This window comes from Acinonyx jubatus, chromosome D3 (genome assembly GCF_027475565.1).
Source record: "Acinonyx jubatus isolate Ajub_Pintada_27869175 chromosome D3, VMU_Ajub_asm_v1.0, whole genome shotgun sequence".
In the NCBI taxonomy this organism is placed as follows: domain Eukaryota; kingdom Metazoa; phylum Chordata; class Mammalia; order Carnivora; family Felidae; genus Acinonyx; species Acinonyx jubatus.
The window spans coordinates 81,771,132-81,795,743 of record NC_069392.1 but is presented as its reverse complement, the minus strand read 5'-3'; the positions used below and the strand labels follow the sequence as shown (position 1 = coordinate 81,795,743).

At 37.9% G+C, this 24,612-nt stretch overlaps 1 pseudogene; it reads right to left on the bottom strand.

Moving 5' to 3' along the window:
* Positions 1-1,167: 1,167 nt before the first annotated feature.
* Positions 1,168-19,198, bottom strand: LOC106985157 (10 kDa heat shock protein, mitochondrial-like; annotated as a pseudogene).
* Between the last annotated feature and the right edge of the window lie 5,414 nt (positions 19,199-24,612).

The following is a 24,612-nucleotide window of genomic DNA, read 5'->3' as shown; positions in this document are numbered from 1 at the left end:
TGGAATTTTCTTTTGCCTTAGCACGATATTTTTGGGTCTGTGTTCATCATTATTCATTTATTGTTTGGTGTGTGTTGGGGGGGGGGTTATTTGTACCTTGATTTCCCTTTGGTCCTTCCCCCTCCACTACCGTGAAGGATAGACAAAAATCATGTTCTGATGAAAGAGTCGTTGGTTTTGTTTCTTACAATGAGCTGTCCACTAGAGTGCCCTCTCTACTATTTTTGGTTAACCAGAGATCTGCAGTCTCAAGGGATGCTTTCCTTATTTCAGCAGTCATTCAGAATAGGCATTAATCTTCAGCATTATAGCCTTTTATTATTTTCCTAAAATGCGTGAAGTCTGTTAGTCTTCATTCTTTTTTCTTTGTCTCCCTTCTGAGCAAGTTATTTCGTGAACGTTGACAGATTCTGAAGTTTAGAGATAGACAAATAGTCAACATAATAATGAGAGAGAATGAAGGTGGAAGACTGATGTAATACAACTTGAAAACTTACTAAGAAGCTATTGTAAACAAGTCAGTATGGCATTGGTAAAAGAACAGACAAGTAGGTCAGTGGAACAGAATAGATAGGCCAGAACTGGATCCACACAAATATAGTCAACTGATCCTTGACAGAGGAGCAGAGGCAACACAGTGGGGCAAAGTGGTCTCTTCAACAAATGGTGCTGGCACAACTGGACATCCACAACTAAGAAATGAATCCAGACACAGACCTTAAATGTATTACAAAAATAAAATCAATATGGATCACAGACCTAGATGTGAAATGTAAAAGTATAAAATCCTACGAAGACAGCATGGGAGAAACCTGGCTGACCTTGAGGATGATGATGACCTTAGATACAACGCCAAAGGCATGGTCCATGATAAAAATAGATGAGCTAGACTTCATTAAAATTGAAAACTTCTGGTTCCACAAGAGGCAATATCAAGAGAATCAGAAGACAAATCACAGAGGAGGGGGGCTTATTTGCAAAAGATACATACTATAAAAGACAGCTATCCAAAATAAAAAGAACACAAAAAACCCCAATTAAAAAAAATGGGCCAAAAACCTTAAGAGACACCTCACCAGAGATGATATACAGATGGCAAATAAAGATGAGGAGATGCCCCATATCATATGACATCAGGGAAATGCAAATTAAAACAGCAATGAGATACTACTGCTCATCTATTAGGATGGGCCAGATCCCAAACACTGACCACACTGAACGGTGGCGAAGATGCCGAGCGGTAGGAACTTCCAGACATTTCTGGTGGGAATGCAAAACGTCACAGCCATTTCGGGAAGACCGTTTGTCATTTTCTTACAAATCTACACATATTCTTACCTTATGATTCTATGGTTGTGCTCCTTAGGATTTATCCAAGGAATTGACAATTTACGTTTACACAAAAACCTTCACATGGATGGTTCTAGCAACACTATTTAAATGCCAAAACTTGGGAGCAATCAACATGGCCTTCAGTAGGTTAACGGACAAATAAACTGTGGTCCATCCAGACAGTGGACTATTGTGCAGTGGATTTCTAGGGTACCGAAGCCACTCTATCTGATACTACAATGATAGACACAGATACATCTGTCCATCCAAACCTATAGATTTTTCACCAAGAATGAACCTGAATGTAAATTTTGGACCTTGGGTGTTAGTGATGTGTCTGTGTTGATTCACAAAGTGTAACAAAAGTACCACTCTGGTGTGGGATGTTGATAGTGAGAGAGGCTGTGGGTCTGTGAGGGCAGAGAGTATATGTGGAATCTCTGTACCTTCCCTTCAGAGGACCTAAAATTGCTCAAAAAGTGTCTTTAAAAAATATATTAGCTCTGGGTAAATTTGAAAAAAAAAAAAAACAGACATCTAGAAACATGTAAAATAGGAGTTTGTGTTAAATTTTAATTATTGTGGCCAAGAAAGTTAGAAAAAAAACCTGGATATTTAGGTAACGTTCAGGAGAAAGAATACATATAATGTTAAATACTCTTCTAGGAAGAAGAAATACAAAACACCAAGGCCCTAAGGTAGTGACTTTCAACTAGAAGCTACTCTGACCCCCTTGGGCTGTTCGGCAGTGTCTGGATGTAAGTTTGGGTTGTGCAACTGGGGGCAGGGCTTTCTTCTGGTATCTAGCGAATAGAGGCCAGTGGTATACAGAACAGTCCCTTATAACAAAGAATTTTCCAGCCAAAATATCCGGTCAGTAGTGGTGACGAGAAATCCTGCTTTTGGATGACAGTGCGCCTGTCCTTTTGCAACATAGCAAGGAGACTGGTGGGGCTAGATCAGAGTGAGAGGTAGAAGGCCTCAGAATATGGGAAGTTACATTGGAGGGGAGAGAAAGCACATCCTCTCTGAGAGCAGGGCAAACCTGAAGGGTTTATCGCACAGCAGTGCCGTAAGCCTACGTGTGGTTGAACAGGATCCACGATGCTGGAGAAGGGTACTGTGCTATGATAGGCAACTAGGGGGGAGCCAGGCAGCCTATGTGAGAAGCTATTTCCAGTAAGCAATAGTGTCGTCATGGACCACGTCATAGTAATGGGGAAGGTGAGAGGTGGCCAAAACTTGAATACATTTGAAAGATAGAAAGAAATTCTCACCATATTAAATCTGGGAAGAGACAGAGAGACAGAAAGGGAAAGAGAGTGACTTTGAGATAAGGAGAAAAAGAACAGCAACAGGAAAAGTACACCTGCCACTGACCAAGACAGAAAAGGCTCTGGTCAGAGGTCTTGACCGTCAGAAGCTCAGTTCTCTGTATTAGTTTTGAAATCAATTCTATTTTTATGTCAGTATATCTGAATTCCTATGATGGTGCCTGTGTTTCACAAGCTTGAAAACATCTAAGAAAGAAATTTGGGGGTTGAGATGGAGTTTAGGTGTCTAATTTGGATGTTATAAATGCAACAGTTGAAGAAATTGGAGATATGTGAATAGAGGAGCTAGAAACCATAGAAGAGAACAGGCAGCAGCTTCCTGATTTTGATGACCTACTACATGGAAGAAATACTAAAATTATTCAGGAGCGTTCCGTAAGACACGTAAGCACAATGGGAAGAACTTAATAAAATGGCAGATTTTAACTCAAAATAGTGAAGAAAAAGAAAAAAAGACAAGTACCTTAAAAGCCAAGGAATTACCAGTTAGTGAGCTTTTTGTGTGCTATTAGTTTGTGGTAAACGTGGATGATTGTCTCTCAGAAATATCCTTGGATTGGAAGAGAGAGGAGATCCTTAACATCCTATTCAGCCTGAGGATGAAGTAGAAAATTCTTTTTACTGCCATTCACTACTATGTTGCCAAGTTTACTATTAATATGGTCTACTAATATACCACACTCAGGTCCTTGGCTGTCAGGGAATGTGAAAAATATGCCAAAATATATTAAACAATATTTATCTACAGTGGAATTTACTATATGTTAGTATGAGTCCTAGTTTTATGAAATGACTCTGGTTCAATAAACAATATTAAACTATCTTTTCTTGATTCTTAGTGAATTAACACGGACCATTTTTTCCCCGGAAATCTGCACAAAAGAATTATAATTTTCACCCCAATATAACTACTTTTGCAGCTCTTTTCCCAGGTGCTGTTGTTAAAGAAGGTGATGGCTTCTAGACTCAGAACTGTCTGAAGAAATCTATTTTGTTAGTTTTCTCTAGTCAGCACTATTTAACATTTTTGGTGAAAGATAAATATTATCTGGAGGGCATTGTACACTTTGTTCTCCATTTTAAAATGTGCAAATATGAGAAGCGAGTGTCTATTTTTTGCAATTATTAACTTTTTCTTGAATAAGAAAGATGATTACAGCTAAATTTCATAACACTTGTCACTTAGGAATTTAAGAATGCCTGAAGCAGTCTGAAACTACTTCAGCTGCTTTGGGCTATTTTAGAAAATAATTTGATACATTTTTTGAGCATTCCAGAGGGGTATGACCCTTTCCCTTAATGGCTATAGCTTGAATTCTTACATAAGTACTTTGGTATGGAGGTTGGTATGAAATATAGAAGAATATGTGAATAAATGAATAATTAATAATCATCAATGATAAGAGTTTGTGGTATAGCGGATTGAGATTCAAAAGCTATTGCTTCCATTATTTTGAGAATGTTTATCATGATATTACTTCCTGAGAATCTTGGTTTGCACTGAATTTTTCTTCTTTAAAATCAGGACTATAGTTGGCTGATAAGGGAAGACTTCAGGCATTTTTATCAGCTACACTCTGGCAGGACAGACTGCTGTGACAGGTAAAAAAAAAAAAAAAGATACCCCCCTAAGTGTTGATTCTCCTTGCACAATTGGTTCATCATTTTGACAGACAAATCAACCCAAAAGGCAAGGAAACTATTTTTGGATGGTGCTTTTTTTTTTTTTTTTCAGCACGTACCATCATTGTTGTCAAAACTGGTTGGAAACGCAGACGCAAGCCTATTGTATACTTCTGTTTTATTTGGCAGAGTCAGAATAGTTGCTATTATATGGTAGGATATACACCTAGCTTATTCCGTTAACACATTTCTCACAACACACCGGAAGCATTCGCATGAATAATAATTCTACAGTTGGGAGTTCAAATTCTAAATTGTCTTCAAATACAGAATTTTAAACAAAAACAGGAAAGAATTGGGTTATCCAACTTATCCACTAAGCACAGAAACTTTCAGTAGACTTGAACAGATAAATCACCTCTCTGTGCCTATTTTCTCATATTCAACAAGGGATGGTAATAATATACTCCTTATGCTAGTGATGGGAAAGGAACATACAAGTGAGTACCTTATGCGAAAGTACTGACAAACTGGACATGTCTGTGTGGATATAAGGTTATTTGCCATTATCAACATATCACGCTGTGTAACATCTCTCCCTTCATTAAGCCTAAACACCATCCTTCTAAGGGTCAAAGAGTCTTTCTCATTGGGTCAATCATTGAGCCCACCTTTACTGTGCATAATAGAGTTAATAAGGGGATACAGAAAAATAGAGAAACCCAAGAGAATATGGTATTATCCTAAGAGCTAGTTTCTGTTAAAGAAAGGAGAGTAAAAGAGAGAACTACTTTAGTAGAATGGAGGGAAAAGTGGTGAGTGTGTGTGTGTGTGAGAGAGAGAGAGAGAGAGAGAGAGAGAGAGAGATTGGTAGCTTTGTGTGCATCAAGAGTTAAATATTGAAAGCAACTGTCACCAGTATGTGTGAGGAAGGAATTGCCTGCAAACACCAGGGCCAGGTCTAAGGGCCTATAAGGGAAGTGAGTTGTGCAAGTATAAGGTTGAATGCTGTCCTTAAGTAAAATTTCAAGCCTTTGTTCATCATGGATGTTTTGCATTAACTTTGACTTTTCAATGGTGCATTGAAAGGACCAATTGGTATTTGTCACTGGGATTTTTTAATGCCTGCTTAAATTTTGCACCTATGGTCTTGCCTCACTTGCCTCACCCTATTCTCTGTCCTGACATGGCAACAGAATGGAGGAAGGACTTTTAGAAGTTTTTTTTTTTTTTTTCTTTTTTAATACATACAAGGAATTAAATCTCTGCTTCCCATTTTCTCGTAGACTTAGATAAAATTTTGTTTCAAATAATTTTGGGAAGTCTGGTCCCCATTTCCTTGAATGTGCCTCCATTTAAAGGTAGAGTATTAAGCCGGTTTGTTTTCTCTTATTGCTGTTTTGTGTTTATTTGTTTGTAAGAAGTTACATAAGCTATACTAAAAACTAACTCAGAAATCAGAGGAAAACCAAATGTGGTACTTACATTTAAGTTATGTAACATCTTTTGGTAACTAAAAGCTAATTGTGCCTTTTAAGAAGAAGAAAGAAGGAAAAGAAAAAGGGGGGAAAAAGAAAAGAAGGAATAAAGAAAAGAAAACAAAAGAGAAAGAAAGCAAGCAAGAAATAAAAAGAAAGAAAGAAAGAAAAGAAAAGAAAAAGAAGGAATGAATTTTGGTATACAAAGAACATTAGATTGTGTGATACAAAACAATATAAACATTCACAAGTGAAAATAAGAAAATCATCATTATTCAGGCAGTTACATTAATGAGAAACCCAACTGGAGCAAGACATACACAAAAAAGGAGGCTGTGATAAAATATATATGAAAGAGAAGTCTTTAAGATATTTCATATTTTCATGAACAACTAAAAACTCTAAATGGTGATCTGGAATGAAAATGGTGACATTTGAAAAATAATTCACAATATGTTCAGGAGTATCTCCGTTACCTTGCTTTTTCCAACACACATTCACAATTTGACAAAGTCTCAGGGAGAAAATGGAGGAGGTCCCCATGATGGAGTTTCTGGTGGAGGGATGGTGGAATAGAAACTATCATGCATCTTCTCCCCTCTTTACTCAGAGCTACATATCATTGATTTCATGTCTCAACTTGGGGCTGGCCATCCATGCAGGATTTCATTTTTTTTTCACAATCTCTCCTAAATCTTTATAAAAGCTATTTCTTTGAAAACTTTTAGAGTTAGTCCACAAAATTTCATTTTAAAATTCAAATCATGCTGTTTCTAAATTTCTTTTGAAATATCAGTAATTTGAAATAGACTTCACACACAATTTTTTTTTATTTTTTGTTTAATTAAGCTGTGTGTCCAAAAATAAGACTAGTTTAGGAGTGATGTAATTGCACAGGGAAAGGTAATATTCCATCGCTCTCATTCTATAAGTTGCATAGAATGTTGAGATACTGAATTTATATTTGGTTAAACAGTGTTGCTAGCATTACTTTTTCTAAGTTCTGAAGCTAGACTCTTAAGAGTATAAAGTCCCAAAGATAAATATTAAAGTTCAAACAAAAAGAAATTGCCCAAAGAAGCTATCTTTGATCAAACATGGTTTATTCTTATTTGAAAGACTAAAAGAATAACTAAAGAATACAGCAACAGACTCAATGGAAAGAATTTCACAAAAGATTTTATTTGCAGTGGACTTGAAGAACAAAGTATGGAGGTGTGAGTTTAAGACATTCTTTTGCAGATATCCCATCCTTCATTTTGTCATATGAACAAGAGAGATTCTATAAACCTCTGACTCACCCCGGGGCTCTTATAAGTTCATTTTGATCATACCATGACTCCAAGTGTCCCTGCTCCTATCTTGGCATTACTGATAAAAGTAACACACTACCAGTCACCCTGTAATTAAAAGAAGAGTTTGAAAACACTCTTTGGTAGATTTTGTGAGTTCCTAAAAGAATGTTTCAGTATATTTCTTGAGTTTCTAAAGGGAAAATGGGGAGAGGAAGAAGACAGTGGATAAGAAGATGGGGAAAAGAAGAAACTGTAGTGGAGAAAGATTGAGGGGGAAAAAAGAGTAAAACAGAAAAGAACAAGGGATGGAGAAGGAGACAACTGAAAAGTAAAAATTAGTTTCTTTAGCCATCTTGGATGTTTCATATGTCACTCTAAGTCACTTTTGCCTTAGCAGAAAAGTCACTAAATTGTCAAAAAAGAGGGAGGAAAGAGAGAAACAGAGGAAGGAAGGAAGAGAGAAAGGAAGGAAGGGAGGGAGGAGGGGAGGCAGGGAGGAAGGGGGGAGGGAAGAAGGGAGAAAGGAAGGAGAGATGGAGGAAGGAAATTCTTTTCTAGATGCCAATCAATATTAGATTTAAAATTTCAAAAGTAGTTGGTTCACCTTGCCCTAAATTGAAAGCTTTTGTGTTCCAATTCATTCTATAAGAAAGGAAAATGAAAATGGGTTGTAGGATTCAAGCAATTCTGGATCCACGCTCCACCTCGTTATTGATGGGGAAAGTTCAAGGTTGAAATGGAGCAACTAATAGATTCCCTCCACTTTCTAATCAAGTCTTATGTATCTTTGTGTGTGTGTGTATGTGTGTGTGTGTGTGTGTGTGTGTGTGTGTGTGTGTGTGTGTGTGTGATGTTTGAAAACAGTGTAAGGGATAGCCAGAAGCTGATACTTTCCAAGTTTTTTACATTATTTTTTTAACTTTAAAAAGGCTTTAAACCTAAACCTTTCTAACTGCATTTTGCATCGTTCGGCTACTGCACAGTTATAGTTTCATTCCTATATCCAACAGGCCTTTTCCACTTATTAGCTGACATTATATTCTGCAACAGGTGAATTGGTGGATCATTTCCTCTTTGAAATCCTTGTTTCCCAAGATTGGCTTAACATCATTCTCTCTTCTGAGCCTTTTTTTAAATTCCTTTCTACCACTTGGCCGTCTATCCCAACCCCATGGCCTTTGTTGCTGTAGTTGGGGTTGTCGTTGTTGTTTTATATTTGTGTGGTGTGCGTGTGTGTGTGTTTTACTCCAACCTAGGATTCTCTTGTAAGCTATTTCTTTTCTCTTTCTACATATACTCTTACTTGGTTAGAGATGTATTCCATCCTATAGTGCATATAGAAGTGCAATTACTACCTCTATGCAGAGACTGTTGATTCTCTAACTACAGTCCACCCCCCTGTCCTTCATTCTGTATATCCACCGACAGTCTAAAGTTCTTGAATTTGCTTTCCCAGGCGTTTGAAATGCAACGCTCAGCTGAGTTATTCTTCACTCCAAAACTGTTGTTGTAGCTATATCCCCGATAGGAGTGATGACAAACAGCCCACAACCAAATGTGGGAAGTGAGAGTTACCGCCTCTGACTCATCCATCCTACCAATCCTTGGTGATGTTATTATTCCTTTGTAGCCTTAAAATAAGTGCTCTTTTGAAAGACATGGGTAACCTCTCCTAATTCCTGTGAGGACCAAAGGACATATTTCTCAAAGGTAGTATGTGACTTATATCATCAAAGCCAAACGAAGGCTACTTTTCTTTTTCTTTATAGGGTTTTGCAAACAAAAACAAAGGACAGACTATGACTTAAATGAAGGATATTTATAACAGCAGAAAGATCGGCAACTCAAGAGACCAGCAGTTGCACCCCTGGTTTCCTCAGGCTGCCATTTGTTGCTTGGATACATACATATCTTTGTTTCTGACTGTGCTCTCTATGTGGGTCTCCTGTCTAACAGCCAGCGTGCGACCAAGGAAGGGAGATGTGGTGCCAGCATTCCAGTGGCGGGGTGATATATAGAACATAGTGATTTTGACTTTCTTAAGTCTAATTAATTTCTTAAATTTTTTTTAATGTTTTTATTTATTTTTGAGACAGAGAGAGACAGAGCATGAGGAGGGGAGGGGCAGAGAGAGAGGGGGAGACACAGGATCTTAAGCAGACTCCAGGCGCCAAGCTGTCAGTACAGAGCCCGATGTGGGGCTCGAACTCACAAACCGTGAGATCATGACCTGAGACGAAGTCGGACGCTCAACCGATTGAGCCACCCAGGTGCCCCTAATTAATTTCTTTTTTAAGGACAGTTGTACATTCACAGAGCCAGAAAATTGCTATTCAAAATGTCCCTAAGGCACTGATTCTGAAAATGTAAAGAAAGTTTCACACATTCACCCTGTACCTCCTACCCCCTGAACAACCCCCCCCCCACACACACACACACAATTGCTAGGAAACAAAGAGTGAATGAGATAATCAACAATAGACCTGACTTCAGGTAGTAGAAATTATCTGGGATTGCACAGTTTTCAGTATTGGCTGTTGTATCCAGAAGGTGTGGGAACTATCTGGAAGCCATATTAGCAAGGAATAAATTGTTCGTTGGTGGGGTGGAAATGCAGATTATTTTTATGACCTATTCCAAAACAAATTCTAGTCTGAGAGTCAGCTCTGTTCCCTAGTCATACAGGCTCACTCCGCAAGACAGAGCAGAAGGCAACGTGCTAGTCTTTCATATGTCTTACTTCTGCAACAAATTGGTATTAAGAGCATGAAGTAGGCCTCGGGAGGTGTCCTGATGCTGCTGACAAGAACGACTTTGTTCTGGGAACACACACGTGTCCTTTTGTTGTTAGGACGAGCTTCTGTTAGGATTTGGCCTTCTGGGAAGAAGCGGCTCATAGAGCCTGCCCACCAATTCATCAGATGTTCGTCAACATCACCTACGAATAGAGTTGAGATTCTAGCTGTGGTTCCCAGCCCCGATGGCTGGCTGCACCACCGGACAGAATTAATGGAATGTTTGTCATTATCCTTCCTTGCACCATATGTGCCTTAATGACAGGGATGGTGTTTAATTAATCTTGGTGTTTCTAGAATCCATTCACAATGTCTGAAACATATTTGGCATTCAGTAAATGTTGCTAATCCAAATGACATTAATTAAGCTGCTATGAACTTATCTTCAAGCAAAATTCCAGCTTTTGTTTTAGTTATAAATCAGTGGTTATCATGCAATTAAGTAAGTGTTCTTTAAAAATTAAAGGGGTTAATCCCAGCTGAAATACTTAAATATTGAGGAACGTTAAATAGTGTATTACTTTGCTGGGGCTGCCAAGACAAAATATCACAGACTGGTTGGTTTAAACAACAGAAATTTATTTTCTCATGCTTTTGGAAGCTGGAAATCCATATCAATGTGTCGGCGGGTTGTTTGCCCAGGACCACTGTCTTTGGTTTATTGATGGCCACCTTGCTGTGTGTTCACATGATCTTTCCTCTGTTGCAAACTTCCCTGGTATCTCTCCTTTTCCTATAATGACACCGGTCCTATGGTTGAGGGCTCTACCTCATTTAACGTTAATTCCCCCTTTAAAGACCCTGTCTCCAAACACGGTGGCTTTGAGGGTTAGGATTTCAGCTTATGGACTTGGGAAAAGCACAGTTTTGTCCATTACACACAGAATAGCATATCTCTCTTCGTTTGTTTCAGGTATATTTTTTATTACTTTATTCCTGTTCAGATCATGCAAACATATTTAAGTCACAAGGAATATGTGGTGTCCAACAATGAATGTGATTTCCCGATGTCTGTATTCAGTAGAGGAGCTAGAAGTGAAAGGGTGTGACATTTTAAATCCAAGGTGTACTTTTGTTAAAGATGTTTTATATCACTTTTCATAACATACTGTCTTGCCAAAAAAAGTAAATAGCTTTATTTGCCCTGAGTTCCACATATAAAAAAGGGTTGCTTACGTATCTTCAAATGTGACTCATGCTATTATTTTGTGATGCCAATGATACGTGACATGGTAAATTGCATAACACTCAAAGCAAGTTTATCTTGACATTTATGAGTAATGACATTTACAGAGAATAAAAAAATGAAATGGTTTATTGTTTTGTTTTCTCAGATTTCAGAAACATTATTAGAGGCTTCTAAATCAATATAAAACCGGGAAACACAGACATTTAGATGTTGAAAAGGCTAAATGGATTTAGTATGCTTAAACTACCAAAACATTTATTGCACCCCAGATTGTATCCAGACAAGAAACCGTGTCTTTTAAAAAACACACAAGCAATAAATGTAAAAATGGAAGACCCCATAAAAGCTTTAATTTGTGATAATTTTCAACATATGTTCAGTAGCAGTGTCTGATTTAGATGTCATCCATACACAGTCATAGCTAGTCATTGGCTTGTCAAATTTCATATTAATCTCTTAGTCCATAAGAAGAATGATTTTTTTTAAAAAAAACTAAATAAAAGTGTGCATGGGTGAGCCAATCAGTGAAAGAGAGAAATGAGTTTCTCGGTAGCTACATAGTTCTCTAGAAGTGAATTAGATCACTTTGAAAATAATTAACTCTTATGCAGAATGTATCAGATCAATAGAGCCTCAAATCTATTATAAATAGGTGAAACATACATCTATAAAAAATAAAATCTTGAATCAATGTAGCAGTTAGTAGGCATACCCTATAGAATCATTTCCACAAAAGTAAAGTAGATGTTTTTTGACACAGTGCTGGCAAATATTGCATACATTATTTTCTATCTGCAACAACCTTTTAATGTAGAATGTAATACCCTTATATTAATGATAAGACCTCAGGGTAAATATGATTCTTAAATATCAGCTGCATAGCATATGCAAAGGTGAATTGAGATTTAAACATATCAGACTGAAAAGGCAGTGCACTTTGTATTACTTTTAATATTTTTGTGATTTATGCTGAACAGATAGATTCAGCAAGAATGTGGCATGGCACTTGGCATCCCATTGGGAAGCACCAGCTTCCTAACCAACAACCCAATGCCTGTCCCCAGTTACAGTAGAAACCACACTCCCCAGGAGTGTGTGCAAAACACAAATAACAAAGAAATAAATGTGTTTGTCTTTCCTTGGCTAAATAATTTAGTCAAAGTGAAATTCTGCTCTCACTTTAGCATCTGTTAAGAATAATTGAAGAGTTTATAGTCAGTACTACTTCCGTTCCTATGTTTTTCCTTCTTAAATGCATGTATCTCTTCCTTGCTCTCCTACTCCACTTGTCGCTAAAAAATTTATTTACCAGTATTGTTTTTTAGAAAAACCAACTTAACCTTGGCTGCTTCTTTCAAGTTCAAAGGACACAATCTTCCTAAAGATTTAAATCTGAGCCTTTAGATCAAAGACATTATGCTTTTACTGGCTGGAGATTATTATGAACACAGTCATTAAGTTATTAGCCTTCGTAGGTAAAATTAGAGAACTATCTACTTTAGAAAAATGATTCATAACTATCCTCTTTTATTTCATATTTCACAATAAGATGAAGTTGATTTCTGCCACTGTTGAATGGTAAATGTATAATAACCTCCTTGAGAAATTGGGATCCTATTTAACAAGTGGTCCAGATTTCACATGTTTTGGATTTAAGAAACATGCTCAAACTGGCTTTTGTGCTGTGTCATTCTCTAAGACATTTTGAGTCTCATTTAACTTAAATTACAATCTAAACAGGCAAGAAAAAATTGCATTTTATTTTTTGTTAGGAGAATTCAGTGGAACGATACGGAAGTATTTAACGACATGAATATGGCTTATGACTTTGGAGAAGGTAGAATTACTAGGCAAGTGTTGCATAAAAGCAGAACACAATGCAGCCTTTGAGGGGACTGACTCTTGTGAACCCAACCTGAATGGCTCTATGTTCCCAAATTGCTGATTTGGAAACATAAGGGGTTTAGATCACACACAAAAAAATGGCATTTTGAAACAAATTTGCCTTTATACTCTCTGGTCATAGCCTTGGGACATGAATCATTTTCCAAGCAACATTCCAAAATAAGGGAAGCGTTCATCACAAGTTGGAAAACAAAATCTACAATGAGGAGAATGATAGGAAGATGTGATGAAAACATCATTCCATTGCTCGCAGCATGTTTTACGGTTACTCTGTTCTATCAGTATAAGAGATAAACCTATACATTGGAAAAAAATGCCCCCCCCCCCCATGTTAATTAACTCTATCCTACTTTAAGGAGAGTGACATAGCAAAATGAGGACTGAGCAATAACACAGCAAAGGCAAAAAGAATCAAACTCCCAAGTGGAGTAGTGTGGGTGGGAGTTTCCTCATGCATTCTCTAAGCTGTGCTTTTCTCACCTTTTGGATATAGTCTCTACTCTTTTTCCATCCTTATTAGTTTTCCTGGCTGTTCTCCTCTAGGTCAGGACCAAACATCTGATATCAAACATGGTTTCGGAAAACAAGGCTCCATGAAAACACAACGAAGTGGAATACTGGAAATCACACGGAGAATAAAATGAGAAACTAGAAAAATGTTTGGTAAGTTTTCTGATTTACCTGTGGACTGGTTAATAGATTAATTGAGAATATATGGGTCTTGTTTCTAACTCTTTTCCCAACTAGCTACAGGGATAACTCCTTAACCTCCATCTACCTCAATTTTTCCATCTGTAAATAGAGAGAGTGAAACTTATGGTCCCTGAGTTTCTATCTAGGGAAATATTTTATAAAGTTTTCACATAACTCTGTGAATTGTCATAAAGTGTGATCTATATTGTGGAAAACTACAATTCAAACAAAAACAGTAAATGATGTCTAGAATGATAAACTATGAGATAAACAGAAAATTCTCTCTCTTTATGTAAATGCTGCTAAGAGGAAAACAAAGGTGCAATCTAAATTATACTCTCAGGACAGTGCATTTTAATGAGAGATTATTTGAGACCCTACAGAGGCCTGGGAGATGGGCCAGGACTAAACAAAAGATAAGAAGGAATCATCCTAGCAAAAGTGATCTTGATACCATATATTTCTCTAAATCAAATATTTGGCTCAAAAATCATACAGAATGGTGGATGGATTGGGATAATAATCTCATAAATAATTGTATCATAGGACTAGATACATAAAAATGAATACATTTTCTGAAAGTGAAGACAGAGTTTTATTTTTCACACGCGTTAGCTGCACCTTGATTTCGTGACTGTGACAAATATTTAGGGCACGTCTAGTCTGGACGTATTTTGAACATTATATATATCATAAAAATGTTCTATTTTGAAAGACCGGTACATTTATACAGATGTCAACACCAACTACATGTTCATTAGTTGTTGCCCATGAAACACCATTCAAATACTTCAAGAAAATAGGTGTGAAAAACACTTGATATAGGAAAATAAACTTGAATGTAATAAAAATGCAGAAGGTGTTTCATCATGAGCTCAGTTAGGTGCATCTGAAAATTCTCAAGGCAAGAATCATTGTCACACACCATCCCTCCCCTTCGCTCAGCCCCTCATTGCCAAAATGTGCTTCTTTCTTTCTCTATCCAATCCCTGCACCGAAGTAGGGAGCAGAAAGCATCACTGTCCTTAGGATGCCTTTGTAGATGTGGACTCCCAGCAGCTTTCATTAAATTACCCTTCAAGAGAGGCTTAATCTTACCCTAGGGAATGCTTGGGCCCCTTTTGCTACTAAGATTCTTTTTTTTTTTTTTTTGGCTTTTATTTTCATTTATTTATTTTTAATATAATGTATTGTCAAATTAGCTTAACATAAAACACCCAGTGCTCATCCCAACAAGTGACCTCTTCAATGCCCATCACCCACTTTCCCCTCTCCCCCACCCCATCCACCCCCAGTTTGTTCACTGTATTTACGAGTTTCTTGTGGTTGTTTCTAACTATTTTCCCCCATACCCTTCCCCCATGGACTTCTGTTAAATTTCTCAAGATCCACATATGAGTGAAAACATATGATATCTGTCCTTCACTGCCTGATTTATTTAACATGATACCTCCCGGTTCCATCCATGTTGCTGCAAAATGGCATGATTTTATTCTTTCTCATTGCCAAGTAGTACTCCATTGCATATATAAACCACATCTTCTTTATCCCTTCATCAGTTGATGGACATTTAGGCTCTTTCCATAATTTGGCTATTGTTGAAAGCGCTGCTATAAACGCTGGGGTACATGTGCATTCTTCTCAAAGCTAGTACAAATAGTCCTAAATTTTGTGGGTAATCACAAAAGACCCTGAATAGCCAAAATAATATTGAAGAAGAAAACCAAAGTGGGAGGCATCACAATCCCAGACTTTAGCCTCTACCGCAAAGCTGTAATCATCAAGACAGTATGGTATTGGCACAAAAACAGACACATAGACCAATGGACTAGAATAGAGAATCCAGAATTGGACCCACACAGGTATGGCCAACTAATCTTTGACAAAGCGGGAGGGAGTATCCTGGGGTCACCCCAATTTGGGCAAAAAAAAGATAAATCGTGATCTCTTGGGTACCACGTAATATCTGAGAAATCTGTGAAACATGCTACACGTTTTTTAACGTTAGATTTAATTTTTCTTTTCTCCACCACCATTGTATTCCTGCATCTCCTCATTGTCTTTTTCTTCTTATGGTTACATATACCACATATTCTCATTTACCTCTAACATAGTAATATATGCAAACCTGCCATAACTTTTTATTGCATTTCTCATGTGTATAAACTTTCCCAATCTACTTGTAAGCTCTGAAGCCTGACCTGTGTGTTCATCCTCACAAGCCTATAGTGAAACACCCCTGTACGATTCACTGAAACAGTAATAGCCAAGATTTATTGAGTCTCACCCTGTGTGAGGGTGTGTGCTAAGTGATACTACCTCCACTTAAGAGGTAGAGGAAAGCTTTGCGGAGCTAAGTGGCTGATAAAGACAAAGCAAAGATCAGAACACCACCTGTTATGGGGCGCCTGGGTGGCTCAGTTGGTTAGGCATTCGACTTTGGCTCAGGTCATGATCTTGTGGTCTGTGGGTTCAAGTTTCATGTCGGGCTCTGTGCTAACAGCTCAGAGCCTGGAGCCTGCTACGGATTTTGTGTCTCCTCTCTCTGCCCCTCCCCTGCTCATGCTCTGTGTCTCTCAATAATAAATATTAAAAAAAAAAAAAAAAAAAAAAGGAAAGAACACCACCTGTTAGACTGCAGGCCAGGACTTTCCACTGATTTGCAGGTATAAATCTATCACTTTATATCATTCTGCGTATATTTATATCAACTGAAAGGACCAGAAATACAGACCCCGCACTTAACTTTGTAGTGTTTTGTCTTGCTTTCCTCAACCACTGTGAATGTGTGCTTCGGGATTTATGGTTTGTTCTATGTGCTGTGAATGTGAATTTGATCAAAAAGCATACAACCTAACCTGTTAGCTATGTGAGTGGTTATCACCAGGGCAAAGAGTATGTGAGTACTCTGTTTGCCTACCCTATCTAAGCCTTGGTCAAACTGTGACCAAGACTTGGCTCCATTCAGGCACGGAAGCTCCTTACTTGTCTTATCAGACCCCGCCATTGCCACCTTGTGCTGGGAAATGATCGATTGGAAGAAGACCTTCACTCTCAGGGACTCCCAGGCAGTATTTCCAACCACCCATCCTGAACTATCGCCTCACTCACAAAGGCATCTGGGATCTTTCATGCCACCTATGAATCACCGTCCTCAAATAAATACATAAATAAAATGCTAGGCTATAATAAATTAAACTAAACTAATATAGCCTGTCTTTGTCAGGCACCTTTGGTTTGGTAAACTGTCTGGGAGTGTCGACCCAACCCTGATGTACCCACCTTGAGCGAATGGCTCAGGTTCTGCCACAGAAAGCCCAGGAATCTGAGGGGTGATGATCGTCAGGAGCCTTCAAACACACCAGTTATGTTAACCCACTCTGATGAGGGCCCCAGCTTCCCCCAGTTATCTTCTGAATGGTTTTGTCATAGCAATGTTTGATTTTCTTATTTTGCTTTGAAAAACACACCTTTATTAGAACAATTTGTGTAGCAAAATATTACAGGAGGGTCACCCCTAAAGCGACCTTGGTTAGCGACCTCCTATTGGTTAGATCTAGTATATTCTCTCTTTTGTGTTCCTCCCACAGGACCTGTCCCTCCCTGCATGTATACCCATTGTGCCATTTACCAAAACATACTGAGATCTTATCTGACCTGAATTTCTTTCCTTTGGAAAGGGCTTTGTGAGAGCAAGGACTAAATTCATTCATCCTTGCATTATTAACACCAAGCCCAGTGCCTGTCACATGGTGGGTACCCTAAAAAGCTTGAATGAACTATACTTGAATTTAGAAGGAATCACTGTGTCTTAGTGGTTCAGAGACTCCTCTCAGTTTTAAATGTTTGCTGTGAATTTTAAACTATATTTCAGAAATCTGTGACAACTCTGCTCTTCAGTGTTAAAAATTCTACTGTAAATCTCCCAAGTTCTACAATAAACAACTGTTCAAAAGGGCAGATCTTTAACCCTAGTGAATGCGCTGTCCCTTAAGCTTTGCTTACAAACCTGCCTACCTTTTGGGGCACCCGGGTGGCTCCATTGGTTAAGTGTCCAACTCTTGATTTGGACTCAGATCATGATCTCAGGTTTGTGAAATCCAGCCCTGCATCAGGCTCCATGCTGACAGTTCAGAGAGTAGTTTAGATTCTCTCTCTCCCTCTCTCTCTCTGCCCTTCCCCTGTTCTTGTTCCATCTCTCTCTCTCTCTCTCTCTCTCTCTCTCTCTCTCTCTGTCAAAACAAAACACAACAAAACACACACGCACGCACACACACACCTGCCTACCTTTTGCACATTCCCTGTGTTTCCATTCTGAAACAGTATGTTCAATAAGTTCCTTTTACTGATTCCCAGCAGTTAACAATTATACCGCATAGTTTTATTTTTCCTTCTGTCTTCGGTCCAGCTTGTAGACTTCAGGACAGTACATGCTGAAATTGACTGTCAGTGATATGTCAGGGATAGCTTCATTCCAAGAAATAGGAACAAATATACTAGTCTCTACCTTCTGAAATTGTATTTTTCTCACTTTTTTTTTAAGTTTATGTATTTATTTTGAGAGAGAGAGAGCTCTGAAGGGGCAGAAAGAGGGGGGGGGAGAGAGAGAGAGAGAGAGAGAGAGAGAGAGAGAGCAAGCCCCAAGCAGGCTCTGCACCATCAGCATAGAGCCCAATGAGGGGCTGGATCTTGCCAACCATGAGATCCTGACCTGAGCCGAAATCAAGAGTTGATCCCTTAACCAATTGGCCAACCCAGGTGATCCCTCACCTGATTTTTAATGTAATTGCCAATTTCTTTCATTCTGTAGAAAAATATGAGCAACTATAGTGAGTTTGTTTTCTATTAGACATTGCTTACTTCATATGAGAAGGGGGGATTTTCAGTTACAATATTGCCATATATTTAAAGAAGGTATTTGGATAAAATGACATTGGAAAAAAAAATGCCTCCCTTATAAAGAGTTTGACCATCTATTGACAATGTGACCTGAGACTGAGAAGAAAATTAAAAAAAAAAAATTAAGGGGAGAAATAAAAGTTACCTCTTTGAAAAAAATTATTTTTTTGAGAGAGAGAAAGAGTGATACAGAGTATGAGCAGGGAGAGAGAGAGTGGGAGACACAGAATCTGAAGCAGGCTCTAGGCTCTGAGCTGTTAGCACGGAGCCTGATGCAACGTTCGAACTCATGAACCACGAGATCATGACCTGAGCCTAATTTGGATGCTTAACCGACTGAGCCACCCAGGTGCCCCAAGAATGTCACCATGTCTAAATAACAAATAATCCTTGGCATCTAGAACTAACTTGGTGCTTCCATATTCTGGGAGAACTTTATCTCAACTTTCATGTAAAGTCTTTCATGCTAACACGTTGAATTTCTACACCCCTTCCTTCAGAGCTCGATCCAACAGCCACCACTGTCGCTTGTAATAGTTTTCCTTGAGAATTTTCTGGAAGCATAATGCTTCCTTTGGTTACAGTTTCAGCTGCACTCCTTTCAACTAAAACTATCAAACAGGGGAAGAAATTTTCTAAACACCTGTCCTGCCATGACTCTGGCCACTGCAGTTCGTACTCTGCTCTGAAGCTGCTACCACCGCAAGGGGACCCATGATCCAACCTATCCGGTGGGTGGCTTAGTCGTTTAAGTATCCAACTTTGGCTCAGGTCATGATCTCCCGGTCCGTGAGTTCGAGCCCCACAGAACAGAGTCCTGCTCTCTTCGAGCCCCACTGTCCGCACAGAGCCCGCTTCGAATCCTCTGTCCTCTTCTCTGCCTCTCCCCAGCTCGCACTCTCTCTATCTCTCAAACATTTAAAAATAATTAAATACTAAAAAAATTTTAAAGGTGTTATGATATGAAGTAACTTATAAAATTTAAATGGGACGGAATGCAAAAAGATATCTTCAAATGACGTATCAGATAAAGGGTTATTAGTATCCAAAATCTATGAAGAACTTATCAAACTCAACACCCAAAAAACAAATAACTCAGTGAAGGATTGGGCAGGAGACATGAATAGATACTTTTCCAAAGAAGACATCTAGATGGCAAACAGAAACATGAAAAGATGCTCAACATCACTCATCAGGGAAATACAAATCAGAACCACCATGAGATACCACCTCACGCCAGTCAGAATGGCTAAAATTAATAACTCAGGCAACCACAGATGTTGATGAGGATGTGGAGAAAGAAGAACCTTTTTGCCCTGCTGGTGGGAATGCAAACTGGTGCAACCACTCTGGAAAACAGTATGGAGGTTTCCCAAAAAATTATGACCTAGCAATTGCACTCCTAGGCATTTATCCAGGGGATACAGGGGTGCTGTTTCAAAGGGGCACATGCACCCCAATGTTTATAGCAGCACTGTCAACAATAGCCAAAGTATGGAAAGAGCCAAAATGTCCATCGACTGATGAATGGATAAAGAGGTGGTACATACATACATACATACATACACACACACACACACACACACACACACACACACACACACACACACACAATGGAATATTACTCAGCAGTCAAAAAAGAATGAAATCTTGCCATTTGCAACAACATGGATGGAACTAGAGTATATTTTGCCAAGCGAAATAAGTTACTGAGAAAAAGACAAATACCATATGATTTCACTCATGTGTGGAATTTAAGAAACAAAACAGATGCACATAAGGGAAGGGAAGAAAAAAAATAATATAAAAATGGAAGCAAACTATAAAAGACTCTTAAAAACAGAGAACAAACTGGGGGTTTCTGGAGAGGTGTTGGGTAGGGGGAAGGGCTAAAGGGGTGAGGGGCATTAAGGAGGAAACTTGTTGGGATGAGCCCTGGATGTTATATGTTAGCGATGAATCATTAAACTCTATATCTGAACTTATTATTACACTATATGTTAACTAACTTGGATTTAAATTTTTAAAATAAATAAGTAAATGAAAAGGTAAATGGAATTATCTGATGTTGATTGTAAAACATGTAAATTATAAAATCCAATTTCCTTTCTTTTTTACTGGTATTTCAAATATATAAAAGATATATTAATGAGTTATGAGGAGTGATTATGAATCTGCTCCTATAATTAAATAAGCTCCTCCTACCTTTTTTTTTCTGACTACAAAACACATATAAATCCACATGGCTATTTATTGCACCCAGAAAAATTGACACACACATACACACAGGTACAATCTTTATATAGTTTATTTAAAATGTTTTATGTTGTACTTGTTTTCTTTCCAGAATCATACCAATGATAAAATTATTACTTTTTTTTATAATCTGTAAGAATTTTGAAAGAGTTTAGTCCTTCAGTCTTAAAGACTTTTGTTCGTTCTCTCTGCATCCTACTAAAAGAAGTGCAATACTATATTTAAATAAGAATCCTGAGACCTCAAATAAAATAGTATAATTTCAATTTCAGCTGGATTTTGGTGACGTTCATAATATTGACTACTTGTTAATTTAATTGGTGTATATTATTAGTGTACTGTACTATATGTGATCTAAGCAGTCCTCAGGTACTGGTGTTTACATTGAGAAATAAATTTACTATAGAGGAGAATCTAGCAAGGAATGTGAATCATCAGAGAGAAGTGAGAGGGAGGAGTCAAGTGAAAACAAAATGTGTACATTTAAAAAATGGAGAGATTCTACCTCCATCCAATTCGGCTAAGAGAGTAAATGATACAAAGACAGAAAATGTCCCATTTGGATACGATGGGAGTTGTGGGGGAGGCCAATGGTGGGAGAAGGCAAACCTGATTGGACCCTATTCAGGAGAAAAATGGGGTATGATGTGCACCAAGAATAAAAGCAACACCATCAAGACATACTTACATAGAGCAGAGCACTGGGACAGTATATGAAGGGAGATATCTGGTCAGAGGAGGGTTTTTATATAATATTGAGATATAGTATCTTTATACGCTGATGTGAATGTTCTAACAAATGATAAAGGAAAAATGGTGGCTCATTTCTGGAGTAAGTTTTTCATCTAGATAATAATTGAAATCCATCGCCAAAGTGCTGTACTTGGCCTTATATATTCAGGACAGTTATTCCACTTTAACAAGAGGAAAGACAAAGTATATGGGTCTCAGGCAGAGTGGGAGATTTAATGAACCATTAAGATGAACCATTGGCAGGATGAGCCATTCCCTTTGGTTGCTTCTCTTTCCCTAGTGAAATAAATCAAGGACATTGTCTGTGAATATAAAAGGAAGAGCCTGTGATGGAGAGTGTTTTGACTAGAGAAAATTAGTAGGCTTGATCACCCATGCTGAGAAATTCTGGTGATAAATTCATAGTGAGATAAGGTAGAATGGTTAGCATTTCACTTTGAACTGCTCAAATACAGACATTGAGTAAGTGGAGGTAACTTTCAAGGTAAATGTAACAGAGAGAGAGAGAGAGGAACAAGGGAGTTGAAGATGTGTGCAAAGGAATGATTAATTTCAGAAGCTTTGGAATCCTAGCTGGAAAGGGAGGAATGTGGAAAGACAGTAGAAAGGAGATGGGCAATGAGTAATTGATAGGCCCAATGGACTGGAGGTCTCTGCTGGGGCAAAGAATGTTTAGAACTTTACTATTCTAAGGGTGCCTGGATGGTTCAGTTAAATGTCTGACTTTGGCTCAGGTCATGATCTCACAGTCCTTGGGTTTGAGCCCTGCATTGGGTTCTGAGATATTAACTAGAGCCTGCTCCAGATTCTTTGTCTCCCTCTCTTTGTCCTTCCCCTGCTTGTGAGTTCTATCTCTCTCAAAAAAAATATAAACATTAAAAAAATAACTTTACTATTTGACTTAATTTTAGCACCGTGTTTAAATTTTCTGATGACTTTTTAGGTACGACTATTTGCATTAACTTTTTAATTAATTTTAATTGTGTAGTGATTGTTCTTGGGGTATATTATGCCTTCTTAACTTATCACAGTCCACTTAAAGTTTCTAATATTTTATATAAAGTAGAAGAAACTCAAAAGAGAATAAATACCTTCCCACCCTATGTGTGCACATACGTAACATAATGTGCATATATACAAAACATCTATAACTATTAAGACATAGCTATAGTATTTTCTTTAAACAATAATATATCATTTAAATAAATTAAGAGGTAGCATAAATATTTACCAAAATATTTAAAAAAAATGTTTTCCCCCATGTTTGCCATTTCTGATGCTCTTTATTCCTTGCTACAAATCTGAGTTGCACATGCTGTCAATCTGCACAGACTCAATAAATTCTTTTATTGTTTCTTGAAGAATAGGTCTTTTGGTGAGAAAGTCTCTCAATTTTTATCTTAAAATTGCATTTTGCCTTACTTTTGAAAAATATTTCTTTCTGATAATGTTTGTTTTCTTTTCAGAACTTGACAGATATTGTTCCACTGTCTTCTGGTCTTTCTTTCTCTTTTTTTTTTTAAGTTTATTTATTTATTTTGAGAGAGAGAAAGAGAGAGGGAGAGCAAGCACACTCACAAGTGAGGGAGGAGCAGAGAAAGAGGGAGAATCTCAAGCAGGATCTGCGCTGTCAGTGCAGAGCCTGATGTGGGGCTCGAACTCACAACCCGTGAGATCATGACCTGAGCCAACATCAAGAGTCGGTCGCTTAACCGACAGCCACCCAGGTGTCCCTGGTCTTCTTTATTTCTGATGAGAAATCAGGTGGTTTACAACATGATTTTACTGTATGTGATCAATCATTTTATCTCATGCTTATTTTAATATTTTCCTTTTATATTTGGTTTTTAGTAATTTCATGATTCGATGTCTAAGAGTAGCATTATTTCTATATATCTTTCTTGAACTTTTGTTAGGTAGTTTAGGTAGTTTTGTTAGTTTTTTTTAGGTAGGTCACAAAAAATTGGGGAAAATTTTTAAAGGCTTCTGATTTTTTTTAATGTTTATTTATTTTGAGACAGAGAGAGGAGAGAGAGAGAGAGAGATCCATCACCAACAGGGGAGGGAGGGAGGGAAAGAGGGAGAGGGAGAGGGAGAGAGAGAGAGAGAGAGAGAGAGAGAGAATCCTAAGCAGGTTCCATGCAGTCAGCATGGAGGCCAATGTGGGGCTCGATTTCACGAACCATGAGATCATGACCTGAGGTGAGATCAAGAGTCAGACACTCAACTGACTGAGCCATCCAGGTGCCCCAAATTTGGGAACTTTTTAGTCATTGATTTTTCAAAAACATTTTGGCCCCTTATCTCTTTTCTGGACCTCTATTGGTTGTGCCCCAATGTTCTCTGAGGCTTTTCTCATTTTTCTTTTTAATCTTCTATTTTTCTTCCTTTTCTGAAAATCCCATGATGGCCAATGGTCCATATCCAAGTTCACTAAGCCTACCTTTTGCCATTATTTGTCTGATCTTAAGTCCTTTCAATGAATTTTACAGTTTAGATATTGTAAATATCAGTTTTAGAATGTTAATTTCTTCTTTTTTTCCCCTATTACTCTGTTGAAATTCCCCATCCCCAACCATATTTTTTGTTTACCTGTGTATTGAAAGAGTAAATATCTCTAAGATTCTGTCTGCTAATTCCAACATTTGAATCATCCTGGGGTTGACTTCTATTGAAAATCATCTATCTCACTTTCAGAATTTATAGCATGTGAGAAATGCTAGAAATACACAACTACTATTCTAAAAGTCCTTCTGGAAAGCAGTGTCCTAGGAAATTTACTGATAAAGATCCTGTTTTACACTAGTATTGAAGAGTTGATGAGTTGAAGGGGTTTGGATCAACAGAGAAGAGTAGGATTCTTAAAGATATGGGAGTGAGGAAATTAATTCTGATGGTATGGAGAGAAATTTGAATAATCAAGTCTGTTATCGTCTCCTTTTTTTTTAATTAATTAATTTTGTTAAGTAAACTCTACACCCACCCAGTGTGGGGCTTGAACTCAAGACCTTGAGATCAAGAGTCATATGTTCCACTGACTGAGCCTGCGGGGTGCTCCTA